Source organism: Vombatus ursinus, unplaced genomic scaffold, assembly GCF_900497805.2.
Source record: "Vombatus ursinus unplaced genomic scaffold, bare-nosed wombat genome assembly UNPS02014159.1, whole genome shotgun sequence".
NCBI classification, from domain to species: Eukaryota; Metazoa; Chordata; class Mammalia; order Diprotodontia; family Vombatidae; genus Vombatus; species Vombatus ursinus.
In genome coordinates, this window is record NW_020953937.1 from 847906 (window position 1) to 857977 (window position 10072).

A 10072-nucleotide genomic window follows, 5' to 3' on the forward strand; every position below is an offset into this window, starting at 1 on the left:
GCTGGGCCCTCAGTGACAGGAGTCTGCCCAGGAGAGCCCTGGGCAGGCAGTATTTGGATGTTGTAGATTATAAAGTGCTTTGTAGGTGAGTGTAAATGACCTCTGTCGATGATACTGGTCTTTGGAGCACATGGCTGAAGCAGTTTGCAGAAGGTTAACAGGGTAACTTCAGAAACAGGAAAGGGGGTTGGCAAATGCTGGAGATCTAGCTGGGTTTGTAGATGACATTGCACCATCGCAAACTCCAAAGTGCTGCACTTCATGTGGCCTGAACTTCATTAGATAGGCTGTTCCTGTCCCAGCCCCCTGAGGATGCCCCCAGGAGAAGCCTAGGAAAGCTCCTGTCCCAGGCAGAGATAAGTGGTAAGTGGATGGTGGCAGGTGGGAGGGGAAAGCAGGGGAAGGGTTTGGGCAGGAGGAGCCCCTGCATCAGGCCTGGGAATGTTTCTCTTCCATCCTTGACTTTGCTCTCACCCCAGCTTGGCCCAGCTGAGACCAGGGATGAGGAGGGAGAGTTAAAGGGAGAAGCCTGGAGCAGGAGGAGTGTGGCTGCTCACAGCTCTCCCTGCCTTGCCAGACCTGGATGCCTTTGGCTGGAGAGACCCAGAAGAGGAGGGCCCACGGCTTCCGTAGCTGCCCCTGGGATCCTGCCCAACCTCCCTGTTCCCTCCTTGCTCAGCCTGCTGACACGTCACAACCCCATGCATCCCCCCCGATCACTATGACCTTGGCTCGATCATCCCCATCTCCAGCATCCTCTCTCGTTCTCATAGTCTTCTGGCTCCATCATTTCCCATTCCCTCTTTAGTCACCAGTAAAGATGGTATACTGATGCATCCCTGTGTGGCTGACTCAAGCTCACCCAGTCGGGGTCACTGAAATACAACTGATGAGGGACAGGGGGAAGTGCTTTCCTGGTGGCCATGGGGTTCACACCAAGATTTTGATTGGCTAAATCACAACTGATCACACCCATGGACAGGAGAGGCAGCTTGGTGTCCCAGTGGATGGACTTAGAGGCAATCAATCAGTCAATCGATTAATAAACATTTATTAAGTGGCTGCTATGGGCCAGACACTGTGCTAATCTGGAAAGACTTGAGTTCAAATCTTGCCTCAGATTCTAGATGTGTGTCCCTGAGGAAGTCATTCAACTTCTGTTTGCCTTAGTTTCTTCTACTATAAAATGAAGATAATAATCACATTGAGCTCACAAGGTTGTTATGAGGAGAAAATGCCATGTATGTAAAGTGCTCTGCAACCCTTAGATTGCCACATAAAAGCCTGTTATCATTATTATTTTTATGAGGCCAATAGCTGCCCCCAATAAAGTGCAGAAGGAGAGGGGGGAGGGGAGAAGAAGTCCCTCATGAAAATGATGGAGATAGACATTCTCCCCAAGTGTCCCTGGTGTGGTCAGACAACCTATCCTCAAACATGGAACAGTCACCTCCTTTTAACCCACAAGGTTCCCTCCATTTTCACCCCAGGAGCCACTCTTTACCTATTGATCAGAGTCACATCTAGAATGAAATGTCCCATTTTGATTTCTCCACCCATTGAAGGAGAAAGCCGTAACTAAGGAAATGGAAAGAATCTTCATCAGCCCTTCCATCCTGGGCAGCAAACACGAGAACTCCAGGGTACGTCTGGATAATTCTCCTCCCTCGCCCCTGCTCCATCCTGCCTTGGGGCCAGGCTTGGGGTGCTTCCCAAGCTACTCATTCATCTCCCCTTTCTGTCCAAGTGGGTGCTTGTGTGCTGTCTGCCGCCTTTGGTGTTCACCCCAATGATCGCCACCATGTTTTCACCCACTGGCTCTGTGTTTCTACACAGAGTATCTAATGATAACACCTAGTATTTGTATTGTGCTTTAAGGTTTGCAAAGCATTTCAAATACATTATTTCATCTGATCTTTGCAATAACCCCATGAGATAAGGAAACAGAGGGAGATAGAGGTGAAGTGACCTTACCCAGGCTCACACAATTAGGATGCCTTTGAAGCTGGATTTAAACTCAGGTCTTCCTGACTCCAGACCAAGTGCTCTGTGTATTGTGGCACCCTCCTAGTGGCCTCATGTACCACATAGTTTTTTTGCTTCTTCAGAATAGGCCTACTCATTCTGAGTCATTTAACAATAAAGTGTTCATTCCACAAAGTAATTCTCCATGATAGCTCTACTCTGGGGCCTAGGTTACTGATTGGTGAGCTTTCACCCTAACCAACCCTACCAAGATTCACCACACTGCTGCTTCTCTCCAATCATTCTCATGGCACACTAATGTACCAGCACTGCATTCACCCATCCCCTCTGTTAGGGTGAAAGTTGTTGTCTTGAAAGAATTCAGACTCAGACTGTCTCCAAACCAAGTAAAAGTGTTTATTTAGTGTAAGGCACCCAGCAGGCTCTTCTTCTTATGGGAGGCAGCAGCCCAGCCAGGCAAAGTTAGGGGTTTATAAAGAGGAAAAGTGTCACGTTGGAATGAAGATCAAATAATCAGGGACAGGCAGGCCAAGAGGCTGTAGCTCAGAGTTCCAAGCATGTGATTTCCCAGCATGCAGTTCAATCTCCCTCAAAGTGGGGGGGAGGCTGCTAAGTGCAATTTAAATGAGATACTAATGAGCCTAGGGTCACTGAAGGGTTATTAAAGAGGGATAGTGAACAGGGGCCAAAATGGGCAAAGTGCCTTCTTTGGTTTCATGGCCAACATCCTTTCAGACTATGTGTGGGACATGCAGGCTTATTGCCTATCTTGTGCCTGCAGGCAGAATTTACTGTGTTACTTGGTTGGGACCCACTCAGATCAGGGACATGGTCCTTTGCTGAGGTCCAGATACATTGCCCTCCACCTTTGGCTTTGGAAGAGTAACCAAATTTACCTTAACTTTCCTGGAAGGCAAGCATCCACCAATTGCTTTGTGGTATATGGGCAATGTCTTATCCCCTGTCCCCATACAAGTTAGGTTAGCTTTTCCTTAAAATGTCTTGAGACTATCTTTGCAACTTGGTTGGCTCTGGTACTTGGTATCACTTCCTGCTCACTGGAGTAATAGCCAGAAGGAGCTCCAGGTACGTGTGGCCACTGTGCTGCAGACCATGATGGGCAGCTGGAAAAAGGACACATCACTCAGTTGGATCAACTCTGTGAGTCCTCAGTACCTATGCTTGTTGAATATCCTGCTGTGTAAAGTTTTACTTATGGCTAAGTAAACCTCCTTTTCTTACCTGTTGAATGCTCTAGCAGTATGCCAATTCATTCTGACCCAGAACCTAAGAAACGAAGATAACAGCCTGTGTTGGCCTGCTTCAAACACCTTGTGACCCCACTCCCCCGCCTCCCCCCCAACCCCCCACCCCTACCCCCGGTGTGGCTTCCCTGGCCACCACTGTCCTATAACTATGTCTTCCCCTTTTGGAATGTAAACTCTTTCAGTACAGGGACTGACTTTCTATAGTTACAGCTCCAGCATTTGGCATGTTGCCTTACACATAATAAGCATTCAAATTCTCATTCATCCATTCATTTGGTCTTCAATCTTTTTTATTTAAGTTTAATTCCTTGTTTTGGACTCTGGTTCATCTTCTCACAACCCATACTTTAAAATTTATCTCCAGACATCTGAGGGTATAGGTTTTACAACTTTCTTGGATTGGGTTTCCTTTGAACTCCAGAGTGTCTCCCCTCCTCTTATTCTTTCCACATTGGAGCTATAAATAGATCCCAATTAGTGTAAATCATAAGTGCCATAAACTGGCCACAAACTACTCAATGTTATAATTTTGTAAAATATAGTCTTTGGTTCCAGCCCAGTAGAAATATTCAACATGAACTTGAATCATATGACTCCTTTATAAAATTAATTTTTCACACCAACCAGGATTTGACTTTTATATTCTGTCATCTCTACTCTGACCAATATATGTAGTTTTCTCTTTTGCCCTTTCTTTCCAATTTAAAGCTCCTTGGATTATATTTGCAACACTCCCGAACCAACATTCTTAAAAGCCTTCTTTAGGTGTAATCTGTCCCTTGCTGAGAATTTTGATGTTTTGCTATTTTAAGACAGAAAGAGACCAGAAACCAATGGATCAACTCAGTTGTATCAAGTTCTTCATGACCCTATTTGGGGTTTTCTTTTTTCCCCATTTATTTATTTTACTTTTAATTTATAAAACAAAACAAGTATTCTGTAACACTTTATAATGAAAAAGATGATTGTACCGGAAACTGTAAATCTATTATATACAACCTGCTATTCCTTTTGAATAGATAACAAAATCATCACGTAAATTTCTTTTTCTTCTTCCTTCCCCCCACTGCCCTAGAGATGGCCACCATTAGACACAAATAGGTATGTACATGTAAAATCATGTAGGTACATGCAAAATACATCCTTCTTTTGATCAGTTCTTTCTCTGGGTGCAGATAGCGTCTCTTATCCTATGTCCTTTGTACTTAATTTATAAATAATAGTCAAGATGACTTAGTCACTCCAAGTTGTGACTAAGACAATACTGCCGAGGCTAGGAGCTCCATGCGGCGCCAGCGGCTTCGAGCCTGGCCCATAACGGGCACCATCTGGGATGTCCACCTCAGCAACGGCTGTGCGTGCAAGGCCCGGCTGCCAGGGGAGAGGCCCAGCTGCTCACGGGGCCCCCAGCCCTGGGCCCGGCCCGGCCGGAGGTGCGGGCGGCTGGAGCGCTGGCTGTCGCGCTTCCTGGGCTGGGCCAGCCTGGCGCTTCTGCTCGTCTTCCCGGGCATCCTGGGTGAAGACGGGGAGGCCCGCCGGGGCGCAAGGGGCGGAGGAGAACTTGAAGTTGTTTCCACTGGCCTGTGAGAGGATAACAGGTGCGTTCTGCCAAGTCGAGCAGAAGAAAGTTTTGCTAGAGGTGCTGCATGCGTTATATAGCTTCTTGGCCACCCAAGCGAGCAAATTTAGATGTGGGAATCCAGAGAGTCTAAAGGGTAAAGGCATTCCTGCTTCTGCAGCACAGGGATACATTGCAAATGTAGGTGGCGGTTCACCAGCAAGGTTTGAAGCGGCATTGACCCGGATACTGAACACTGACAAGGATGGAGGAATCTGGTTGAAAGGCGAAGGCCTGTCTGAGTCAGAGAGAACCGTGGCCGAGGTGGTTCGCCTGGAATCTGCCCATCCCTGGATGGCCTTGCGCTGTCCACTCAGTCGGGCCCTGCTGATAGCCTTTGCCGCTGTGCTCCTTTTTTTTTTTTTCTGGGGTCCGGCCTTTTTGTGGGGACTTCTGATTCTTCTGAAATGTCGCTGGCGGAAATTAGAGGTTAAGACCAAGCCATGGATGAGATGGTGATAGCTGCAGTTCAGGACCATTATGTTGGCTGGGAGCTGGAGGTGGACCTCTATCCATAGGTGGGCATCCCTGGCGTGCGGGACACCCTGAATCCACCTCAGAGCCCGAGGCTCAGGTCTGGGACAGAGCAGTGGAATGAACTCCTGGCATCCAATGAATCCCGAATTCAGAGTCCCGCAGGGCGGCTGCAGAAGACATGCTGGTGTGGACATGGACTGAGTCTTATTTCTCTGACTGAACGTTAGACTCCCCAGGGCAGGGTCAGACATTCCTGTTGACCTGTCCTTGGGGACAGTTTCCCTAGGCCCAACGGAGATCTGCTGGTGCTGAATTCACACTCATGCCTTCACCTCCCGACTTCTCCTACCCACGCATTGCTCCCATTTCTGAAGGTCATATCAAGAAATTTTTGAATAGTTTAGCTTGTGAGGACTATTGAGATTTACCTTGAGGATTGGGGAGGAAACAATTGGGTCATGTAGCTCATCCTTGCTTTTTTTTTTTTCCCAGCAAGTAGACTCTGCCTGCCTTTCCTGTTCAGCACCCCTCTTTTCTAATAGGAAGTGAAAAGGGCTTGGCTTCTCACAAAAAGATGGAGGCCCAGTAGCCATATATGCTGCTTGTGATTCAGTGAAAGGCAGTCAGCGCCTTCCCCCTGCAGCCTGGCCGGCATCCACTGTTGCTGATTGTTTGTACAGCCTTGGAGAAGGGCCTACTGGGGTTGGGGCATAGGGTGGCAGCTTATGGGGGTTGCACTGGGGCCTTAGGGACTGTAGGCAGCTGGGCTAGGTGCCTGGAGAGGCTGCACAGGTGTGCTGATGAGAAAAGAGAGAAAAAGACTCTGCTTCCTTTAGGAGTCTGACCTTCCTTTTCAAACAAGGGGAAGGAAGAAAAGAGAGGCCAGGAAAACTGACGTAGGTGTGGGAAGACCCGTTGTGGTGATAAACAGTCTGCCCTGCCTAGACCAGGGCATCTGTGAGGTCGGTGGATCTCTGGGACCTAGTGTGTGGTGCGTCAATGAGGGTGCAAGGGTGGGGTGCCAGCCATTGCCCCCTGGTTCTGCAACAGATCTGTAGGAAATTAACTTGGGCAGCAGATGCTTAGGCAATGGAATTCAACAGATTTTAATTTTTATACCTTTTTCATCACAAAGTCAGCCTTCCTAAAGTGTCTCCTGGTGGTGGTTCTCATTAGAAATAGTCATTTTGGGTTGGATGGGCAACCTCACCAGCATCATCTGCGTATTGTAGAGGGAATCCTCATTCTGAGGGATGACTGTGGCCATACCGAGGGTGTTTCCTGTGTTTTAAGAACACCATATTCATCCTCCAGGGCTCTGTGTCATAGACTGACTCCTTCCACATACTTTGCGCATTCTCTCAACAACCTAAAATTATCTTCCAGGGAGCTTCAGCACCTCCGCCCCCTGCTGGCCACACAGAAGAGTTGCAGGGGCTCTTGCCTCCCAATTCTGAGACCGCAGAACGTCGTTACCTACCTCCTGCCTACTCGTCAACTCAAATCAGAACAGAAAAGAAAGTCTCCAGAAACAGACCAGTGGGGGGTCTTATTAGTCAGGTAGGAAAGCTCCCACACTAACTTGAATCTTATCGCCACATGTTCTCATCTATGGCAGGAAGGGGGAGTCTGAAAAAAAGCAGGCTCAACGGCTTTCTCAGAAGGACATTAACCATCTCTTTCTGATCCTAGTGATGTTTTTCTTATTAAAATTCCAGTATCCCATATTTTAGCAATATTGTTTCCTCTGATGTTTGTCAAAATGAACTTCGTTGTTGGTGACTAAATTGCTGGAGCACTATTTATTAAAAACCGTTTCTTTAAAAAAAAACAATATTGCTTTTACTATATACAATGTTCGCTTGGTTATAGTCATTTCATTCTTCATTATTTCATGCAAATCTTTCCATGTTTTTCTAAGGTCATTGAGGTTTTCTTGGTAAAGTTACTGGAATGGCTTGCCATTTCCTTCTCCAGGCCATTTTACAAATGAGGAAACTGAGGCAAATGGGTTAAGTGACTTGCCCAGGGTCACCCAACTAGTAAGTGTCTGAGGCCAGATTTGAACTCCAGTCTTCCTGACTTGAGGCCTGGCACTCTATCCACCACACCATCTAGCTGCCCCTGTAGATCAATGGATCAATAGTGATACAGAAATAGGGCATTTTGAAAACTGTTCTCCATGGCCTGGTTGGAGTTATTGCAGTTATTTCAGGGATGCAAAAATTGTTTCACATTATACAATTTTTATCATAATAAATTTAATGAAAAATGATTACAATCATCATTACACCAATAGGCAGAAAAAGCCTACAACATCCAGCATTCATCTATGTTTCAAATACTCAAAACCATAGGATTAAAAGGACCGTTCTCATCAGGAAAGGACCCCCATTGGAAGCTTTCCTCTGGGAAGAAACATGGGTGCCCCAAGTCTCTCCCATTACTATTTCCACGTGTGAGCTATACTAAGAAGAGAAGAGAAGAGAAGAGGAGAGGAGAGGAGAGGAGAGGAGAGGAGAGGGGAAGGGAAGGGAAGGGAAGGGAAGGGAAGGGAAGGGAAGGGAAGGGAAGGGGAGAGGAGAGGAGAGGAGAGGAGAGGAGAGGAGAGGAGAGGAGAGAAGGGAAGAGAAGAGAAAGTAGGGGAACAGGGATAGGGAAGGGGAGGCAGAATTAGTTCTATCTGCACATATATATGGGTGAACCTTTAGTGACTTATATGTATGGGGTTAGGATTAGGTGACCTTCCCCTGCAACCAGTGAGCTCTTCTGTTCCTCATTCATCATTCAGAGAATGTGGACATTGAGTCTGCCTGATCTTACCCTTTCCTCTTCCTCCCTCTTCTTGCTTTTCCTCTAACACATGAAAACCTAAGGGAGGTTTCCTTCACTGGGCATCCTATCTCTGAGTGGGTCATTGCACAGGCATCTGGTAATGTCTATGGTGAAGATGGAGCAAATTCTTTGGCTGCCTTCTATCTGCTTTGTGATTTACACCTTCTCTGATCCTGTTTTGGGCTGCCTCGATCTCATTTAGACAGGAGGGAACCCACCTATATAAGCCTCTAGTGGCCCTAGACCATTCCTCCTCACCTTTTCTCATTGTGATCATTTTGAGAGTCTCCATATTTTCTATTGGTACGGGTTCCTTGTTTTCCAGGATGTGTTTTTTCATGACTTGGAAGGAGGCATTCTCCAGGACTGAGTTGATTTCTTCCTCACTCATCTCCTTGCCCAGGAATTGGCAAATATTCTCCACACTGGCCTTAAGATTCTAGGGAAAAAATACCATGCCCCACAATGCTGGAAGCATGGGGAGGTCAGGTGGAAATAACAGCAGGAAAAGAGAGAGGCCAAAAGTGAGAAGAACAAAGAAGAGGGATAGGATAGGGAAGAGGCAGATAAGTAGCAGAAGAGGGATAGGAGAAAGAGTTTGAAATTAAAGTGCAAGAAAAAGAGAAGCAGGAACAAAGGATTTAGGAGGAGAGAAAAGAGAGTCTGAGGGGAAAGATCCATAGGGTAGAGAGAAAGGACTGAGTGCAGAGGGGAGAGGAATTAGAGGGGAAGCAGGGGGTCGGGTGGGGAGAGAATTAGATCTGAAGCAAGATCGGGAAGCGAATCAAACCAGGAAATAGAGTCAGGTGAGGATTTGGGGGGACACAAGAAAACTACTTAACAAGAGGTGAAAGTAGAGGTTATGGTGAGTGAATGAAGAGCTGGTGGGGGAGATGGAGATAAAGAAAAGAAGATAAAACAAAGAAAAAAACAAAGTGAGAAATAAAGAGAAAACAGGAAAATGGCATGGACTCATTCTATTGGCAGGCCAGCAGATGGACCAGGGCTAGAGTTGGCAATGACTGTAGAAAGAGCTTCCTATTTTTTGGAATGAGAAAGGGGAAAAATAGGAAGAAGAGTTGGAAGGAAAGAAAGAAAAGAAGAGAAAACATAAAGAAGAGTTGGAGGGGGGATTTAGGTTTTAGTGAGTGAATGGAAAAGGGAGAAAGGTGTACAATTAATAGCAGAGGAAGTGACTGAGAGGAAAGAGAGAGGGGAAAGGAATTAGAGAAAACAGGGAAAGGAAGAGCAATCAGAGGCATGTAGAGGGGAAGCCGAGAGGAGTCCACGGGGCCTAAAAAGAAATGAAGAGGGAGAAAAGCCCGAGGAGAAGACGGGAAGGAGGAGAGCCAAAAGAAGACAGAGAAAAGGGAGGCACAAAATCAGAGAGACAGAAGAGAAGAAGAAAAACACAAGACAAGAGGGAAAGTAGACATGGGGGATGGATAAGGGAAGGCCCAAGAGATTCCTGGGGAGGAGAAAGGAAGTTCTTCTCCCTCAGGATTGTGGGAGCTGCTCCCACCAGCTTGCAACAGAGGAAATCAGCCTCATGCGGCTGGCACAGGCAGAAGCTTCTGACAGATCTGGAAATGCCCTTGAAAGAGCTTTTCTTTTTCTCTTCATGGAGACCTTTTTTTTTGTTTTTGAAGAGTATTTTATTTTTTCCAAATATATCTGAAGATGGTAAGCAATTTGATATGATTTATATATGTGCAATCATGTAAAACATATTTCCATATTAGTCATTTTGTGAAAGAAGAAACAGACCAAAAGAACACACACACACACACACACAAATAAAGAAAGTGAAAACAGTGTGCTTTGACCTGCATTCAGACTCTATCACATCTTTCTCTGGATGTGGATAATATTTTCTATCATGAATCTT

At 46.3% G+C, this 10072-nt stretch overlaps 1 pseudogene; it reads left to right on the forward strand.

Moving 5' to 3' along the window:
- Nucleotides 1-4538: 4538 nt before the first annotated feature.
- On the forward strand, nucleotides 4539-6364 carry LOC114040949 (annotated as a pseudogene).
- Nucleotides 6365-10072: the final 3708 nt, after the last annotated feature.